Source organism: Heloderma suspectum, chromosome 5 (assembly GCF_057233095.1).
Source record: "Heloderma suspectum isolate Gila_16-S chromosome 5, 16-S_ref, whole genome shotgun sequence".
NCBI lineage: Eukaryota > Metazoa > Chordata > Lepidosauria > Squamata > Helodermatidae > Heloderma > Heloderma suspectum.
In genome coordinates this window covers 182,594,659-182,615,207 of record NC_139462.1, presented here as the reverse complement: position 1 = coordinate 182,615,207, position 20,549 = coordinate 182,594,659, and the positions used below count along the sequence as shown (strand labels likewise).

The 20,549-nt window shown below is 45.2% G+C and overlaps 1 pseudogene; it reads left to right on the top strand.

Moving 5' to 3' along the window:
* The window catches only part of LOC146344920 (ATP-dependent translocase ABCB1-like), a 216,791-nt pseudogene that overhangs the window by 6,887 nt on the left and 189,355 nt on the right, over nt 1-20,549 (top strand).

Genomic DNA, 20,549 nt, shown 5'->3' with positions numbered 1-20,549 from the left:
GTCTGCACTGATTGACAGCCACCCTCCAGGATCTCAGGCATGCGTCTTTCCCAGATCTGCCTGGAGATGCTGGGGCTGTTTGCATAAAACAACTCATAGGATTAAGAACTGAAGGGTTGTCAAGTATGGGTTAGCTGCTGGGTTTAGCCCCTAAACAACATCACAGTCTGGGTTCACACATCATGCTGCACAACCTAGGAACGAGCTGATCATGGGTTGTGCTGTAAAGCAGAAGAGGAAGGTGCCCTGCCCCACGCCCTGCTTCTCCTGAACAACACATTGGTTGGAACCTGGGCCTTCTCCAAGCAAAGCATGCTCTACCACCAGACTATGAGCCTTCCCCAGTCTCCTGGGTTTCCTCACTCCCAACCCATGATCCTTTTGTACTCAACTACACTTTGGACATAAGATGCCTTTCTGGTTATAACAGCAAAGCCACATGGAAGGTTAGAGTTTATTCTCCCCCTTTCCCCAATCACTGAAGGAAAGTAATAAGATCAGCAGGTGAAAGCATCCCTCCAGATTAGGTTGCAAATATAACTTTTCAAAGTAGACTCATGTAGCACATATTCAAGTTCCCATAGTGATGAGTGCATCATAGGCTTATGAAGCACATGCATCCTCCACATTGATGAAACTACACATAATGGCAGGCCCTACCTGTAACACATAAAACAATCTCATTGTGTGAATTGCCATGTGAGGTGTATGGCTTTATGAATCTACCCTCAGTTGCATCATGCATTTAAGACATGCCTGAATGCTGCTATTTTTTTTTGGGGGGGGGACGGTAGGTGAATCAGATGTATTCACATGGATGCCCATGTTCAACTAGAGCTTATACTGAACTTCTGCCCATCTACACAGTGGTGGAACTGTACACTCTAAATATCTGCTTCTAACCTTCATCAGTGGGCCATCACAGAATTAAATGTGCCTGCCTTTCTCAGGCAGGCTTCCTGTAAAAACAGTCCATGTTTTCAAAAGGGAAAACACAGTGAGGTTCCAACAGCTTCAGAAGATTGAAGTGATAGCTTTTTTAAAAAAAAATGGCAGAAATGCTTCCCTGAATTGAAGCAGAAGACATGAGGGAGAAATGTCTTAAATATAACATTTGGAAGTCTATTTTCAGATATGATGCAAACCTAGAGGAGGCTAAGGGTGTTGGAATGAAAAAGACCATCACCACTAATATTTCTTTGGGTGTCTCCCAATTTTTGGTATTTGGTTGCTATGCACTTGCCTCTTGGTATGGAACCAAACTCATAGTGAATTAGAAGGATACTTATGACATAGGAACAGTGTTAATTGCAAATATAGTTATTCTACTACATGCAAACTTCAAAAAATTGATTTCTGAACTTCCAGTACAGGTAGAGGGATTCATCACACGGACCTTATATCCTGCTATTGAGATGGCTCTCTCTTGGAAGTTTATGGGCTCTTTAGATGACGCCATTACCCTCCAGGGTGTCTCCCGCCATTTCCTCCAGCCTATCTCATGTTTTCCCCAAATGCAAAAAATGTGGTATTTGTTCCAGCCCATGGAACAGGAGTGCCATGACCTCCCTGTGAAATCCTCTAATGGCGGAAGAAACCACTGTGTCTGCCTGCTGTGGGCATTTGTTTTCAGTTGTTGGGCATGGTCAGGATGAGAGTTGACAGGTGTGAGGGCAAGAATCACTTGCCGATTGCTTCTCCTGTCTCTGCATTTCTCAATTGGATGGAGAAGAGGGTAAAATGCCTCCCTGCAACGAAGGGAGACACATCTGATCCCCCACCCCACCAAGCTCAGAAGCAATGTCCTCTGTTGTTTCAGAGCACCCTATTAAGTTCAATGGGGCTTACTCCCAAGTAAGTGTGCTGAGAGTTGCAGATTTACAGCACAATCTTACATTTTATGTCTGCTCAGAAGTAAGTCAGAGGTTTCCTGGGGGCTGCGAGAAAACAGTACAGCAGAAGTTAAGCTATGAAAACAAGACTCCCCTCCCCCTCCTTTGCACACATGCCAGGGAGGGAAGGAGGCACTCCCTCAGTTCAAACCACGTGGCTGCTGGCTGCCATGTAAAGAAGCCCTTCCTAATCCCTCAAAGAAACTGAAAGCAGGAAGCTCTGGAAAGGGTGTGGGTTTTTGCAGGGTTTTTTTTCCTTAATGTAGAAACACCCAGAGCTTTCATTAAGTGTCTGGGAGGCTAAGGGTCCAACCCACAGAAGCTGGAAGCATTGCTACCTGGTTCTGCAGAACTGGCTTGATCCACAGATGATTAGGCACTGTAATGGGTAGCTTCTACATATCAAAGTGATGTTGTGGATGCTGGCAGCAATTATTTGTTTACTGCCTCTTTATCCTGCTTTTTCGGCAGGAGGTGGGAATGCTGCAACAGCTGAGCTTTCTCACTGACCACACTGACAGCTTGTTAGGGGATGTATGTATGAACCTGATGTGGCAACCATCTCAATATTAATAATTCTACATGCTCTCTTATGGATGCAGAGCACATCCAGCAAGACCATCTGTGCACAAAAGACTTACTCCTGAGCACAGATTGTCCTTGCTGGAGCTGGGTCTCTTGGTAAAGGAAAGCCCTATGCAATCAAGAAGGGCATTCCTTAAAATAGAGCTAAGTAAAACAGCAGCTCCACCTGCTAACAGTTAAAGAAACAAACACGCCATGCACTCTTCCATGGTCCAGTTAATTAGAGTTCACTTTAAGTAATGCCACAATCTATCCAGGAATATGAGTATAAATCTTTCTAGCTTCCCTTTTCTGTGGACACTTAAAATAGACTACAAATGAAATATGAACAACTCTGAAAGAGGCACAAGAACATAGAGGATAAATATTTTTCTATTTCATTGTTTACATAGAGTAGATTTACAGAGTTATGCAGCACTATCCTGTACATGCTGACTTGGAAGCAAGTCCCATGTGCTGAATGAGGGTTACTCCCAGGTAGATGTGCAACTTCAATTGCTACGGTTATGCATTACCTGATGGTAAATCATTGAGAACCATTATTATTTCTCCCATTTTTTGCCTATAGGTGTTCTTTGCTGTGTTCATTGATGCATTTTCCCTTGGACAAACTTTTCCAAATTTGGAGAGCCTGGCCAATGCTCGTGGAGTGGCCTATGAAATCTTTAAAATTATCAGAAAGGTATATATTGATCAGGATATATTGTTGTTGTTGTTGTTGTTGTTCAGTCGTTCAGTCGTGTCCGACTCTTCGTGACCCCATGGACCATAGCACGCCAGGCCTTCCTGTCCTGCGCTCTCTCCCGGAGCGTGCTCAAGTTCATATTCATTGCATCCGTGATGCTATCTAGCCATCTCATCCTCTGCCGTCCCCTTCTCCTTTTGCCTTCAGTCTTTCCCAGCATCAGGGTCTTTTCCAGGGAGTTTTCTCTTTGCATTAGGTGGCCAAAATATTGGAGCTTCAGCTTCATTATCTGTCCTTCCAATGAGCACTCAGGGTTGATTTCCTTTAGGATGGACTGATTTGACCTCCTTGCAGTCCAGGGGACTCGTAAGAGTCTTCTCCAGCACCACAGTTCGAAAGCATCAATTCTTCGGCGCTCAGCCTTCCTTGTTGTCCAGCTCTCACAGCCATACGTTACTACTGGGAAAACCATAGCTTTGATTAGACGGACCTTTGTCGGCAAGGTGATGTCTCTGCTTCTTACTATGCTGTCTAGGTTGGCCATAGCTTTCCTCCCCAGGAGCAAGCGTCTTTTAATTTCATGGCTACAGTCACCGTCTGCGGTGATCTTGGAGCCCAAGAAAGTAAAATCTGTCACTGCTTCCATTTCTTCCCCTTCTATATGCCAGGAAGTGATGGGGCCAGATGCCATGATCTTAGTTTTTTTAAAGTTTCAAACCAGCTTTTGCACTCTCCTCTTTCACCCTCAACAAGAGGCTCTTTAGATCCTCTTCGCTTTCTGCCATTAGGGTGGTATCGTCTGCGTATCGGAGGTTGTTGATAATTCTCCCAGCAATCTTAATTCCGACCTCTGATTCATCCAACCCGGCATTTCTCATGATGTACTCTGCATATAAGTTAAATAAGCAGGGTGACAATATGCAGCCTTGTCGTACTCCTTTCCCAATTTTGAACCAATCGGTTGTTCCATGTCTGGTACTGACTGTTGCTTCTTGACCCTCGTACAGGTTTCTCAGGAGACAGGTAAGGTGGTCTGGTACTCCCATCACTTTCAGAATTTGCCACAGTTTGTTGTGATCCACACAATCAAAGGCTTTAGCGTAGTCAATGAAGCAGAAATAGACGTTTTTCTGGAATTCTCTTGCTTTCTCCATGATGCAGCGAATGTTGGCGATTTGATCTCTAGTTCCTCTGCCTCTTCGAAACCCAGCTTGTACTTCCGGTAGTTCTCAGTTCGCATACTGCTGAAGCCTAGCTTGTAGGATTTTGAGCATCACCTTGCTGGCATGTGAAATGAGCGCAATGGTGCGGTAGTTTGAACACTCTTTGGCGTTGCCCTTCTTTGGAATTGGAATGTAAACTGACCTTTTCCAGTCTTGTGGCCACTGTTGAGTGTTCCAGATTTGTTGGCTTATTGAATGCAGCACTTTAACAGCATCATCTTTTAGGATTTTAAATAGCTCGGCTGGAATACTGTCATCTCCGCTAGCTTTGTTGTTACTAATGCTTCCTAAGGCCCACTTGACTTCACTCTTGAGGATGTCCGGCTCAAGTTCAGTGAGCGCACTATCATGGCTATCAGGGACATTCAGATCTTTCCTGTATAGTTCTTCTGTGTATTCTTGCCACCTCTTCTTAATCTCATCTGCTTCTGTTAGGTCCCTGCCTTCTTTGTCCTTTATCATGCCCGTCTTTGCACAAAACTTTCCCTTGAGATCTCTGATTTTCTTGAAGAGATCTCTAGTCTTTCCCATTCTGTTGTTTTCCTCGATTTCTTTGCATTGTTCATTTAAGAAGGCCTTCTTGTCTCTCCTTGCTATTCTCTGGAACTCTGCATTCAGTTGGGTATATCTTCCCCTTTCTCCCTTGCTTTTCACTTCCCTTCTTTCGTGAGCTACTTGTAAAGCCTCATCAGACAGCCACTTGGCTTTCTTGCATTTCTTTTACTTTGGGATGGATTTCGTTGCTGCCTCCTGACCAATGTTACGGACCTCCGTCCATAGTTCCTCAGGCACTCTGTCTATCAGGTCTAATCCCTGAAATCTATTCCTCACCTCCACTGTATATTCATCAGGGATATGATTTAGGTCATACCTGAACGGTTTAGTGGTTTTCCCGACGTTCTTCAATTTAAGCCGAAATTTTGCAAGAAGCAGCTCATGATCTGAGCCACAGTCAGCTCCAGGTCTTGTTTTTACTGACTGTATGGAGCTTCTCCATCTTTGGCTGCAAAGGACATAATCAATCTGATTTCGATATTGACCATCTGGTGACGTCCATGTGTAGAGTCGCCTCTTGTGCTGTTGGAAAAGAGTGTTTGCTATGATCAGCGTGTTCTCTTGGCAAAACTCTATTAGCTTTTGTCCTGCTTCATTTTGTACACCAAGGCCATGCCTGCCTGTTATCCCGGTGATTTCGTGACTTCCTATTTTAGCATTCCAATCCCCTATGATGAAGAGGACATCTTTTTTTGGTGTTAGTTCTAGAAGGTGTTGTAGGTCTTCATAGAACCGATCAACCTCAGCTTCTTCGGCCTCAGTGGTTGGGGCATAGACTTGAATTACTGTGATGTTGAATGGTTTGCCTTGGATTCGTACTGAGATCATTCTATCATTTTTAAGATTGTACCCCAGTACTGCTTTTCCCACCCTTTTGTTGACTATGAGTGCTACTCCATTTCTTCTAAGGGATTCTTGTCCACAATAGTAGATATGATGGTCACCTGAATTAAATTCGCCCATGCCTGTCCATTTTAGTTCGCTGATTCCCAAGATGTCGATGTTCAATCTTGCCATCTCATGTTTGACCACCTCCAGCTTACCTTGATTCATTGATCTGACATTCCAGGTTCCTAAACAATATTGTTCTTTACAGCATCGGATTTTCTTTTCACCACCAGACACATCCACAGCTGAGTGTCCTTTCGGCTTTGGCCCAGCCGCTTCACTCTTTCTGGCGCTACTTGGAAATACCCTCTGCTCTTCCCCAGTAGCATATTGGACACCTTCCAACCTGAGGGGCTCATCTTCCGGCGTCATCTCTTTTAGCCTTGTGATACGTTCCATGGGGTTTTCTTGGCAAGAATACTGGAGTGGGTTGCCATTTCCTTCTCCAGTGGACCACATTTTGTCAGAACTCTCTGCCATGACCTGTCCGTCTTGGGTGGCCCTGCACGGCATAGCTTATGGCTTCACTGAGTTACGCAAGCCCCTTCGCCACAACAAGGCAGTGATCCATGAAGGGGCAGGATATATTATATGACTATTATAATTCTCAACTTACTTGGATCATATAAAAGAAGTAAGATTATGAAATATTCCAATCCACTTGTCAAGTCAGCATTGCAAATATCAGATAAAAAGAGAATTATTTGTCTGAGGTAGATTTAGCCTGTTCTCAGCATAGGCCTCATCTCTTAATAGTAGTGGTATGACTGCTTCTATCTGCCTGTTACAAGGAACTCAGCAGCCCCTTCCCTTTATGAGGTACAAAGCTGTAGGGTGGTAAAACCTCAAAAGCAGCACTGAGGCCTAGCAGTTTTGAGGTAATAAAATAAATAGCAAAATGAAGGAGACCACTCTTGGATAGAGGCAGTCACACTCCACTGCTAAGAGATGAGGACTATACTGGAAACAGGCCTAATCTATCTCAGACACATGAGTTACACCACTCAAGTATAAGGATTGCTCTTTATTTTCAAAACATTTTTCCTTCCTTTGTGGGGGAAGAGGGCAGCCCTGACAGAAGCCCTTCACAGCTATTTCCAGTGCTAAAGACAAAAATGGTGGGAGTGCACTAATGAGTCAGTGTTCACCCTTCAACTTTGTGCAGTTGCTTCTGTTTAAAAAGGGTAAAGGGGGTAAGCAAAAATATTGGCACACCATATAGGGCTTCTCCACACGGCTGTTTTTTGTGCGATTGTTGTCCCCCACGGTATTTCCCACATACAATACATGATGTCGCTGTCCTGTTAACCCCATAAAATTCCGTGATATTTATGTATGGGGAAAATGCAGTATTTTTTTTCCTGGTCCCACCATCCAACCGCCACTGCCTGCGCATGTACGTCTGCCATGGTGCAATGAGCTGCTTTGGGCAGTTGCTGGGGGTGCGGTTATAATGATGACACCAGTGACAATGTTGGGGTGGGAGTGTCACCCCTCCTCTTTGCCATTCTGCTACGGGTTGCTTGCAGAGCACAACACAGTGGGAGTCTGCAAGTGTGGTAGAGCAGCATTGCCACCTCCTCCTCTCCCCTCTGGCTTGTTGGCTGCAGCTGCCACCTGGTCCTGCTCCATTTCTCCTTCTTGCCTGCCCCCACTCCCACCACCAATTTCCCTGGGCGGAAACCAGCAGTGGTTAACAATGGGATTGGAGCTGGTGCTTTACTCCGCTGTGCTGTGCAGTTGCTGTTTCCGGGCAAATTGGTTGTGGAGGTGGAAGGCAAGTAGGCAGGAGCAAGTGAGCAAATTAGCAGAATGTGAGGGACAAGACCAAAATGGAGCCAAGCTGTGCTCAGCTCCCTGTTTCAGGGATGCCTAAGCAGATGGGCAGCAGTGGGAGGAGTTGTGGTTGTAGAGGCCCCTACATGATACAGACAAATGTGAGCACATGCAACCCCTTTCCACTCAATCCCTTCTCCCTGTGTGTATACTCCAATGAGGAAAGTGTTACTGCTTGCTTTTACAAGGGGCATACCTGCACATGTTGCCGGGGGTGGAGAGGGAGCCCTCCAGCTGTAGCCCTCGCTGATCCAGTCACGGCTGGCTCTGGGTGAACAGGCAGTGGAAGGAAAGGATGTGGTGTTGAATTCAGTGGGCTCTCTGTCCAGCCTTAGCACCTGTGCACTTGGAAGCAAGTCTCACAGAGTTCAAGGGGCTTACTCCCGAGGACGTCCTATTGTCTTGCCCACAGTGGCCACCTTTACTTCCAAGGAAGTGAGATAAGGATCAGAGCAGAAGTGAAAAGGGGAGGCAAGGAAGTTGAAATGGAAAAGTTCCATTTCATGCCGAGAGGAGAGAGGGGCTACCCCAGAGGGGGTGGGCAGAGGGAATACAACACTGCTGACATCCGATAACATCCCACCAGTCTCCACCCACCAGTGTAAATGTTATGCAGTGTCAAAGAAAAACTGGCTGTGAAAAGAACCACTTTAAATCCCACAAAGAATCTGGAAGCAGAACCCCCAGTAAATTGTGGGATACAAAGCCTGGTGTGGTGAAGCCCATAAAGGGGAGATGGGGGCACAGTCTGAATTTGAGTTATAAAACCAGCTCTAATGCTACCTTTGAAGTCTTTACTCCCCTTATCTCCACTCCTATGTAATCTTCATTGACAGTGAAGATGCTATCATGAAGGAATCTACAGAAGGTGGATTTCCGGGATTTTTTTAGCAACTCCTTTTTCGGTCATTTTAATCAATCAGTGCAAAACGCACAAGTCAGTCCTGCCTACAGATTGCAGGAGAGAACAGTGAGGTTGAGCAGTGCTTATATTATTATCTCAACCAATGGGAGATCATTTTTGCTCTGCCTGGGAAATGTGAACCTTTAAACAGGTTTTTAGAACAAAATAGTTCATGAGCAACATTTTTCTGTCCTACATTAACTAATGGTGAACTGTATGAGATTTAGGAGAAATCTCTATTCTCAAGGCCTGAGAAAGGCAACTATGTTCTTTTTAAGGGCTAGTAATAGGAAGCAAGAGACCTGACCTATTCCACTTGTGCTAACACAGATTTAAAACTGACCAATTGGCTACACTATTAATACGTTCTGGCCAGTTAAGTTTGAAATATTGTGTACAGTAGGGATGTCATTTACGGAGGGCAAGAACGGACTTGATTGCCCCTGTGTTCCAGATCAAATTCCTCAGGAGCACTTATATCACTAATAGGTATCAAAGTTAACCACAACACCCTTTCAGTATATAAAGAAAAGTATAATAAATATCTTTTTTGCCAACTGCTTTACAAAAAATTGATTTTTATCACAGTGGGTTACATCTCTCTGGGATCCAGCGTTTGCCTCATTGCAGTACTGTTTAGTTGGTTATCCTGTAATTATACTGATTTTTAATGAGGTGTAAAAAGGTAACCACAACAAATATACTTTAAGTAGAATGGACTTAGTGCTAGTTATTCTCTTATATCCAAGTTGAGGCCTTTGAACCTTGCTTTGAATCATGGACCCTTTCATCTGAAATGGCAGATCTGGTTACCAGAAATAACCACTTTCAGAAGACAGGAATGTAATGTAATACTTTACACAGGGCAATTTTGCATTTATTTATCATTAGCCAGCAAAAAAAAGAAGGCCTATGTTGAACTACAGGTATAGAAGTATAACTTCCAAATTATCTTCCCATCCCATTGATAGCAGTTCCAGTGCTATCCAGTTCAAGCCAGACAAGGTCCGAGGAGAGACTGAATTAAAAAAACATCCATTTCTGCTACCCTTCTAGACCTGATACTCAAGTAAGATGCTTCTTTTTTGCATGTGTAGGTACAAGCATTCATAGAATCATAGAATAGTAGGGTTGGCAGGGGCCTACAGGCCATCGACTCCAACCCCCTCCTCAATGCAGGAATCCAAGTCAGATCATCCCTGACAGATGGCTGTCCAGCCTCATCTTGAATGCCTCCAGTGTGGGAGAGCCCACCACCTCCCTAGGGAATTGGTTCCATTGTCGTATTGCTCTAACAGTCAGGAAGTTTTTCCTGATGTTCAGCCGGAATCTGGCTTCCTGTAACTTGAGCCCATTATTCCGTGTCCTGCACTCTGGGATGATGGAGAAGAGATCCTGGCCTTCCTCTCTGGGACAACCTTTCAAGCCCTTGAAGGGCCCGATCATATCTCCCGTCAGTCTTCTCTTCTCAAGGCTAAACATGCCCAGTTCTTTCAGTATCTCTTCATAGGGCTTTGTTTTCAGTCCCGATCATCTTTGTTGCCCTTCTCTGAACCCTCTCCAGTTTGTCTGCATCCTTCTGAAAGTGTGGTGCCCAGAACTGGACACAGCACTCCAGATGAGGCCTAACCAGTGCTGAGTAGAGGGGAACTAGTACTTTTCGGGATTTGGAAGCGATGCTTCTATTAATGCAGCCCAAAATAGCATTGGCCTTTTTTGCATCCACATCACATTGTTGGCTCATATTCAGCTTGTGATCTACCATAATTCCAAGATCCTTCTCGCTTGTAGTGTGGTTGAGCCACGTATCCCACATCTTGTAACTGTGCATTTGGTTTCTTTTTCCTAGGTGCAATGTAAGGTCACACTCCGGGAGACAGCGCAGGACAGGAAGGCCTGGCGTGCTATGGTCCATGGGGTCACGAAGAGTCGGACACGACTGAACGACTGAACAACAACAATGTAAGGTCATGTAAGGGAAATGTTTGTTGCTGTTTTCTGTCTGATCAAAGAAGAAGTTCTAATAGGTTGTTTAAAATATCTTATTTTTTTTCACAAAATAAAAATGTTTGGATCCAGATTTAGGCACATGCAACTGGGCTGGTGGAAGCAGGCTTCTGAAACCCCATCTACTTGTCTGAAAATGCTACACAACTTGTGTTGGTCAAGGTAGATGGAGAAGAGCCAGTACGGAGGAACTCAAAATGGGCTTTGGGGCATGTTTTGGTTGGGTGTGGCTTTGATTGACAGCCAGAACTGGATTGGCCAATGGGTGTGAACTCAGCTAGGCAAGGGATGTGCAAACAAGAGGACAATTAGTGGTAGCATTTACCTTAGGAAGGTGAGAAATGAGCAAAGAAAAAGCTAAAGCTTTACTGCCAGGCAGCTTTGTGTAGCTACGGGCTGCAGGTTGAGATGTGACAGGCTGGTTTATGTCAAATGGAGCCTGTGTTTCCAGCCTCTACATGAAAAGTGAAAGTGTCAGCTTTTCAGGCTTTAGGGCATTTGGCAGGTCCAACCTATTAAGGCAGAGCAATGGCAAAAGTTGTGAGTGTTTAAAAAATATTTTTTAAATAATCCCAGGTTCTCAAAGGTCTGAACTTAAAAATCCAGCCTGGGAAGACTATTGCTCTTGTGGGTTCCAGTGGCTGTGGGAAAAGCACCACAATTCAACTATTGCAGAGATTCTATGAACCAGCAGAAGGACAGGTGTGTTTTGACTGAACAACAGCTGTGCAATTTACAGAGTAACTAACTGCAATATAAAAAGGCAGTTCACTGAAAAGTTCGCTTGGAAATTCAATGTTAAATGACATTGACCTGAGCTCTTGCTATTTTGTTAACTAACCCAATTTACTTCCGTTAATTTTGAGAGCAATTCTAAGTCTGTACTACCTGCTTCATTTCATTTAGTACATAAACTATCTCAGCAGCATAAAATGTGGAATGGTCAAATGTGGAAGAGCCCCTTGTGTTAACAGTGTTGCTGGGTAGCACACAAAACTAAGATCTTTTCTACACAAGGCATTTATTGCGCACTCATGATTCCTTATGGTTGTTCATGGGTTATTTAGACATTGTGATACTCCAGTTTCTCTTCTGTTTTTTCAGAGCACTTCCCCGTTTGTTTATTTATTTATTTTAGAATGGGGAAAATGGGATATTATTTCTGAAAGTGCTGTTTCTACTAGTGTATTTACACTTTTCTGCTATAGCACAGCTCCACCTAGAGGTTTTGGAGTGGAAAAGGAGGAAAGAAAAAGCGTTTGGTGTAGCGCTCAGATCTCAATTCTGTGACAAAACTGAAAGTAGTGATTAACAGTCTCAAGTAGAAAAGCTCTAAATGTATCATTCATCAAAAGAGGACAGCACAGCAAGCTCAATGCATCCAGCCAGATTTCAGATTTAGAGCTTCTATTCACATTCCAGAGGAAAAACTCGGGGGGGGGGGGTGAGAGAAAAGGACTTCCTTGCATTTCCTTTTCCCCATATTTCCATCCAGAGGGGTAAGGTACGTATATCCCCCAGAGAGATACACATACTTCATCACCCCACAGTAGTCTTCTTACCTTTCCCCCACTTCCTGAAGGAGAAAGAAAACCCATTTTGTTCTTCTCTCCCTGATCATAGAATCATAGAATCATAGAATAGTAGGGTTGGAAGGGGCCTACAAGGCCATCGAGTCCAACCCCCTGCTCAATGCAGGAATCCAAGTCAGAGCATCCCTGACAAATGGCTGTCCAGCCTCGTCTTGAAGGCCTCCAGTGTGGGAGAGCCCACCACCTCCCCAGGTAATTGGTTCCATTGCCGTATTGCTCTGACACTCAGGAAGTTTTTCCTGATGTTCAGTCGGAATCTGGCTTCCTGTAACTTGAGCCCATTATTCCGTGTCCTGCACTCTGGGATGATCAAGAAGAGATCCTGGCCTTCTTCTCTGTGACAACCTTTCAAGTACTTGAAGAGCGCTATCATATCTCCCCTCAGTCTTCTCTTCTCAAGGCTAAACATGCCCAGTTCTTTCAGTCTCTCTTCATAGGGCTTTGTTTCCAGTCCCCTGATCATCTTTGTTGCCCTCCTTTGAACCCTCTCCAGCTTGTCTGCATCCTTCTTAAAGTGTGGTGCCCAGAACTGGACACAGTACTCCAGATGAGGCCTAACCAGTGCTGAGTAGAGGGGAACTAGTACTTCCCGGGATTTGGAAGCGATGCTTCTATGAATGCAGCCCAAAATAGCATTTGCCTTTTTTGCAGCCACATCACATTGTTGGCTCATATTCAGCTTGTGATCGACGACAATTCCAAGATCCTTCTCGCTCGTAGTGTGGTTGAGCCACGTATCCCCCATCTTGTAACTGTGCATTTGGTTTCTTTTTCCTAGGTGCAGAACTTGGCATTTGTCCCTATTAAATGCCATTCTGTTGTTTTCTGCCCAGCACTCCAGTCTATCCAGATCACTTTGAATTTTGTTTCTGTCTTCCAAAGTATTAGCTATCCCTCCCAATTTTGTGTCATCTGCAAATTTGATCAGCATTCCCTGCACCTCCTCCTCCAAGTCATTAATAAAAATATTGAAGAGCACTGGGCCCAGGACTGAGCCCTGCGGTACCCCACTCGTTACCTCTCCCCAGCTTGAGAAGGTCCCATTGATAAGCACTCTTTGAGTCCGATTCTGTAGCCAACTGTGGATCCACTGGATCGTTGTTTCATCTAGCCCACTTCGAGCTAGTTTGCTCATCAGGATATCATGGGGCACTTTGTCGAAAGCTTTGCTGAAGTCGAGGTATATGATGTCTACAGCATTCCCACGGTCTACAAGGGAGGTGACTTGATCAAAAAATGAGATCAGATTTGTCTGGCAGGACTTGTTTTTGACAAATCCATGTTGGCTTCGAGTAATCACTGCATTGTTGTCAAGGTGCTTCCAGATGGATTGCTTTATGATCTGCTCCAGAATTTTCCCAGGGATTGATGTCAGACTGACTGGTCTGTAGTTCCCAGGTTCCTCCTTTTTACCCTTTTTGAAGATAGGGACAACGTTAGCCCTCCTCCAGTCATCTGGCACTTCCCCGGTCCTCCATGATTTCTCAAAGAGAATAGACAGCGGTTCTGAGAGCTCTTCTGCCAGTTCCTTTATGACTCTAGGATGCAGTTCATCTGGCCCTGGAGATTTGAACTCATTCAAAGTAATGAGGTGTTCCTTGACCATATGCCTGTCGATCTCAAGCTGCAATCCTGCCCCTTCAGCCTGTACTTCGCCTTTGCCAGGGGGGTCATAGACCCTCTTTTGGGAGAAGACTGAGCCAAAGTAGGAATTGAGCACCTCTGCCTTTTCTTTGTCCTCTGTTATCATTTTGCCATCCTTATTTAATAGCTGAACAACCATTTCTTTCCTCTGCCTTTTACTATGCACGTAGCTGAAGAAAGCCTTTTTGTTGTTTTTAGCATCCCTCGCTAACCTCACCTCGTTCTCCGCTTTAGCCTTCCTGACGCCATCCCTGCAATTCTGTGCTACCTGCCTGTACTCTTCCTTTGTTACTTGGCCTTCTTTCCACTTCCTATATGTGTCCTTTTTTGTTTTCAGGTCATCCCTAAGCTTTTTGTGAAGCCACATTGGCTTCTTCTGTTGTCTTCCACCTTTTCTTCTTGTTGGAATTGTTTGTGATTGTGCCTTGAGAATTTCCTTTTTTAAAAGTTCCCACCCATCTTGGACTCCTTTTCTCGCTAGCATTGCTTGCCATGGGACCTTACTGATCATTGTTCTGAGTTTATTAAAATCAGCTTTCCTAAAATCCAGGGTACGCGTTTGAGTACACTCGGCTTTTGCTTCCCTTAGAACCAAGAACTCAAGTACAACATGGTCGCTTTCCCCCAGAGTTCCTGTAACTGCTACTTTATCCACTAAGTCATCTCTGTTGGTTAGGATCAAGTCAAGGATAGCCGATCCTCTAGTTCCTTCCTCTACTTTCTGTAGGAGGAAGTTATCCGCCACACAAGTCAGGAATTTCCTGGAGGGGCCATGTTGCATCATCTTGCAACGCATCTTGCAACTCATCTCCAGAATCCAGTGGGCCATCTTGAAGTGAGATGGTAGTTTTGTTTTATTTTAATTACTGAATCTTGAGAGGAGGAATTAAAAGAGCCCGCAAGTTCCATGATTTTAGGATTCTTTCATTCTTTCCTCTTTCCGTATGAAGCAAGACCCTCAAACAATCTCACAATTTCCAAAAAACTATTCCCCATCCAAATCATTGCAGGCTGCCACTTCTTTTCTTCCCCTACTATCCCCAGTTTTCTCCATAGTGAGACAGTGTGTGTGTGTGCACACACACGCACACACACACACGCACACATATGTACTGTGCTAGAAGGGCACTCATGATTACTGATTAGGGCTGGCATTTACTCCCCCCTCAATGGCTAGTTGTCATTTATGCTGTTGTAGTTCATTGCTTTTTAAAGCGCCATACTTTATCACCTCTTTTTGAACATACAAGCAAGCACATACACACAGTTTTATGTGTATCCCACCCTACTTAGCTTTACTACTACTTTTTAAGTGCTGGTACTGTTGTCTTTCATGCTTCTCAATGTTATTGTCTGATGTATGTATGATTCTAATTAACCTGATGTCTGATTTTAATTCATTTTCCTTCTTTAATAAAACAAATTATTTTCAAGGATCTTGTCTGTGGGCACTGACTCCTTCAGCTTGTGGTGGTGGTGGTGGTGGTGGTGATTCTGGATTTCCTATAGACCCAGACTTCAATACTAAAAGATATCTCAGGTGTGTGCTTGGTTTGCATGAAAATAAAGTGCCCACATTCATGCAAATTACAGCATACATCAAAACATGAAATCATGGCTACATTGTTTGGTTGGTTTCAATGGAATCTAAGTGCACCTAACTTAGTCTGGATAGCTTTATCTCTAGATTATACCATAACAGATGTTTATTTAAGAAAACATCTTAAATACAGTCCAGATTTCAGTGTATTACTCATTTATCCCTAAATCATCTGTTGAGTTATTATCTGTTGAGCTATTAATTACCACCTTAAAACCTGTTTTTTCAGCCCTTACAAATTCCATCAATCTTTCTCCCAGATTACCATAGATGGACATGATATCCAGACACTTAACATCAAGTGGACGAGAGAAAACATTGGCATTGTAAGCCAGGAACCGGTTTTGTTTGCGACCACAGTAGCAGGCAACATTTGTTGTGGCAGAGGGGATATTTGTTGTTGTTCAGTCATTAAGTCGTGTCTGACTCTTCATGACCCCATGGACCATAGCACACCAGGCTTTCCTGTCCTCCGCTCTCTCCCGGAGTGTGCTCAAGTTCATATTCATTGCAGAGAGGATATTACTGATGCTGAAATTGAGGAAGCAGCTAAAGAAGCTAATGTTTATGACTTCATATCAAAACTCCCTGATGTGGCTACCTGAACTTTCAAGTGCTCTGTTATGAACCTGAGAACTCTGCTAAGGATGTGCAAGGATTTAAGTTTGTCAGTCTTTAAATGCACCCATCCCCTCTTAAGTAGATTTAGCCATTTCATAGTGAAGTTTTTCTGGTTACATAAATAGCAACAGGTCACTGATTTTTATGGATAGGTGCACTTAATCCTTTTTTCTCATGGTAGACGGTCACAGGTCCAGAAACTGCTTTGGATGATACCATACACCTGCCACTCTCTAGGCCCACAGATAAGTCTAGGCCAAAGAGATTTAATTCTGGTAATGGCGAACCAACTCTTTCTTTAAACACTGGTAGCAGGCTTCCTAAGGATTCACATTAAGAAAGAATCTGGTTGACACAGGTCTGTGTGCACTTTTGCCCCAACTAATATAACTTTCCAGTCTACAAAATATATCTGCAAAAGCAAAATGTGGTTCATGTGTGAGGTAGAATTCAGTATAAATCTCAGTTATGGGCAAATGAACTTACCACCTGGCACCATATGTTTGTGCAGATGGTCCATTTCTATTCATTCATTCATTCATTCATTCATTTGATTTATACCCTGCCTTTCCATCAAGAAACTGGCAGTTGAGGTGGCTTACAATCATAGATAAATAAAACTTTATTAAAACAAAAACAAAACAAATAAATTAAAATACAATAACAGAATGAAACTAGCACTCAACCCAACAGATTCACTTACATGCGAAAGACCTGAATGAATAAAAACATCTTTGCCTGCCCACAGAAGGGCAGCAGAGAGGGAGCCCACTTCGCCTCCCTGGGCAAGGAGTTCCACAGCCTAACAGCAGAGAAGGCCCTCTCTTGCATCATCACCAAATGCGCCTCTGAAGGCAGCAGTACCCAAAGAAGGAGCTTCCCCAAAAATCTTAAGACCCAGGCGGGCTTGTATGGGAGAAGGCGGTCTTTCAGGTAGCCTGGTCCCAAGCCATATAGAACTTTTTAGGTCTTCACCAGCACTTTTACTTGTACCTGTAAACGGACAGGTAACCAGTGAAACTGTTGTAACAAGGGAGTCATGTGCTCCCTGCAACCAGCCCCTGTCAACAGTCTGCTGGCCACAGCACTCTGGAACAACTGAAGTTTCCATATAGTTTTCAAAGGCAACCCCACGTACAGCATGTTACTGTAGTACAAACAGGACATAACTAAGGCCACGCATGCCTTATAATTTTTCTGTTCAACTATTTCATTGCAATTTAGAATGTCTGCACCCAACTAATAATTTTAAAACAGTTATATATCTGGTGGGATCTATTTCACTTAGTGCACATGAAGGGCTTTTCTACACAAAGCTGTTCATCCGCTGCATCTGCTTTCAGTTTCATTACAGAATTGAGATCCAAACACTACACAAGGAGTGTTCCTTTCCTGCTTTTCCACTGCATAACCTCTAGGTGGCACTGTGGTATAGTGCAAGTACACAAGTGAAAACAGCGTTTTCTTTCATTTTTAGAAATAATATCTCTACTTGCTCTGGAATTTTTTGTGTTCGGTGTAGAATGTTTCTTTGCATTTACCTGAACACTGAACACGTTCTTAAAGTTTAATCTGATTTCATCTGATTTCTGTGTTTTGCATATCCCAGAGATTTAACACCGTGGTTGGGAAAAGGGGAGCCCAGCTGAGTGGAGGGCAGAAACAGCGCATGGCTATTGCTCGTGTCCTAGCCAGAAACCCCAAGATCCTGCTTCTGGATGACGCTACCTCTGCTCTGGATACTCAGAGTGAATCCATAGTGCAAGCAGCACTTGACAAGGTAAACCTGCTGCTATGATTATGCAGCGTCCAAAGCTGAGTTTCAGCAAGGCATGAAGAATAAACATAAAGGATCAGAAACCAGTGTGTATGTAAATGTAATGCATTCACAAGTCTGAGCCCAATGGTGACCAGCTTACAATCAAAGAGTACATTTGTATTCAGGTGGGTAGGGAAAAAATTAAGAGGCAAGATCCATGTTGCAGGCAGGGCATATTTAAGGAGGATGTGGTGGTAATCTGATGTAGCCATCTAAAGAAGCAATGCTCTGCATCCTAGGATTAAGTGCCATTGGGCCCAACTAGGTAAGGAGTAAGTGCCATTGATGGGGCCCAGCTGAGCTTGGTTGGATAGGAGAGAAATGGATGTGTTTCCTGATGTCCAAGAGGAAACTCAATGAATTGACCAAGGGCACCCAGTGATTAATCTTACCAAACTAAGAGTTTGGTATAAGCGAGAGCCAGGATCTGCAGGAGAAGCCACCACCACCCGAGGAAGAGAGCGTGGCGTGCCTGCTGCTGCTGTGCCTGCCGCTGCCACCAACACCAGTGCTTCCCCATGGACCTCTACCTGGCAGACCACCAGTCCCTGCAGGACCAGGCCCCCAGGTGCTGAGCCAGCTGTGCTGACTGTTTCCACCTGCCCCTTCCTGGAGGGGTTGTATAAGCTGGCTGGCTGAGGTGGCCTGGGAGAGCCAGGATCTGCAGGAGAAGCCACCACCACCCTGGGAAGAGGGCGTGCCTCCTCCTCCTGCTGCCACTGCTGCCACTTGCTGCCACCGCTGCCGCTGCCACCACCACGGACTCCTGCCTGGCAGTATTTTTAAAGGGGATGTATTTCTTTAATTATTATTTTTTATTGTTGGTGGGGGATGGGTTTTGGGGGGATTCTGTTGTGTTTTTAGGGTGGGTAGCCTGCCTGATAGGTGGAAGTGAGGGGGCATGTGTCCCCCTGATGGAGGTAGTGGGGGGAGCGTTGGGGGCCAGAACATACCAAGGCTAGGGGCAGGCCCTGCCAGTTAAGGGGAACAAGGGAGAGATGTGTAATATCTGTCCCCTGTTCCAGGCCTGTCCAGAGCCAAAGGATGGCTGGGGGAGGCGTGACTCCATCTTCTGGCCTTCATTTGCTGCTCTGCAATGCCAGGTCTGTTACCCAGAAAACATCCCTCATCCATGACATGATCCTGGATGAGGGTGCAGACGTGGCATGTATTAGGGAGACCTGGCTGGCTGAGGCCGCTGCTCCAACTCTGGCGGCCATGTGTCCAGCTGGATTTTTGTACAGCAGCTGAGGGCTGGGGATCGGGGAGGGGGAATGGCTGTTACCTACCGAGAGTCCTTGGTCTTCACCAGACCCCCCTCTCCAGGAGAATGAGGTTGCTGAGTGCATGTACTGGAGATTGGGCCCGAAGGGCAGTCTGGGGATTCTGCTCGTGTACCGTCCACCCCGCTGAATGACTGACTCCCTGGCCGAGGTGCTTGAGGTAGTCTCTGATGTGCATGTACAGTCCCCTAACTTATTGGTGTTGGGGGACTTCAATGTACATTCAGAGGCCATCATCACAGGGGCACCTCAGGACTTCATGGAGACCAGGGCTTCCTGGGAGCTGCACCCTATTCCAACTGGGCCCACCCATGTAGCCAGTCAAGCGCGAGACCTTGTGTTTGTTTCTGGAGAAGTGGGGAGTGATCTGGAAGTCGGGGTTGTATCCACCACCCCTTTGTCATGGTCAGATCACTATCTGGTGACGTTGGACTTCTCAGTTCCACAACCCCTCCGCAGGTGTGGAGGACCCATTAAAATGGTCTGCCCCAGGCGCCTTATAGATCCGAATGGTTTCCTGAATGCGCTTGGGGATTCTCTGGAGCGCACCAATGACCACTCGGTCAAGACCCTGGTGGGTGGGTGGAATGCCGCAATCACTGGGGGATTAGATCGGGTGGCTCCAAAATGCCCTCTCCCCCTGAACAGGGCTCGGACTGCACCATGGTTCAATCCGCAGTTACGAGCTCTGAAACAGGAGGTGAGACGGCTAGAGCACCAGTGGTGGAAGTTTCACTCCAAAGACGATCAGACACGGGCTAGAACTGTATCTTCAGCCTATCACGTGGTGGTGAAGGCAGCAAAAAAGGTATATTATGCTGCCTCTATTGTGTCGGCAGAGTGCTTTCCCAGGAGGCTGTTCCAAGTGGTCCGGAGCCTGGTCAGTCCAGTGGCTCCGGAACCGCTGGAGCATTCTAAGGCCTCCTGTGAGGCCTTGGCAAGGCACTTTGTGGATAAAATTAATCAGATTAGGAGTGTTATTCCATGCACTGTGGATACAGTTAGTGAGCAAGAGGTGGTCTGTGGCAAACCGGTTTTGTGGAATAGTTCCAGCTTCTTCCTCCTGATGAAGTGGACAAGGTGCTTTCATCTGTAAGGCCGGCCGCCTGCTTACTTGATCCTTGCCCGTCTTGGCTCATTATGAGCTGCAGTGAGAGATTGGGTGAGGGGATCAGGGTGGTGGTGAATGCCTCCTTTTAGGAGGGAGTGATGCCATCAGCCCTCAAGGAGGCAGTGATAAGACCACTCTTAAAGAAGCCCTCCTTGGATCCCCAAGTTCTGAACAACTTTTTCTCAGTCTCGAATCTGCCATTTTGGGGCAAGGTGATTGAGCGGGTGGTGGTGATGCAGTTGAAGGCACACTTGGAGAAGCTGATTATCTTGACCCTTTTCAGTCAGGCTTCAGGCCTGGGCAT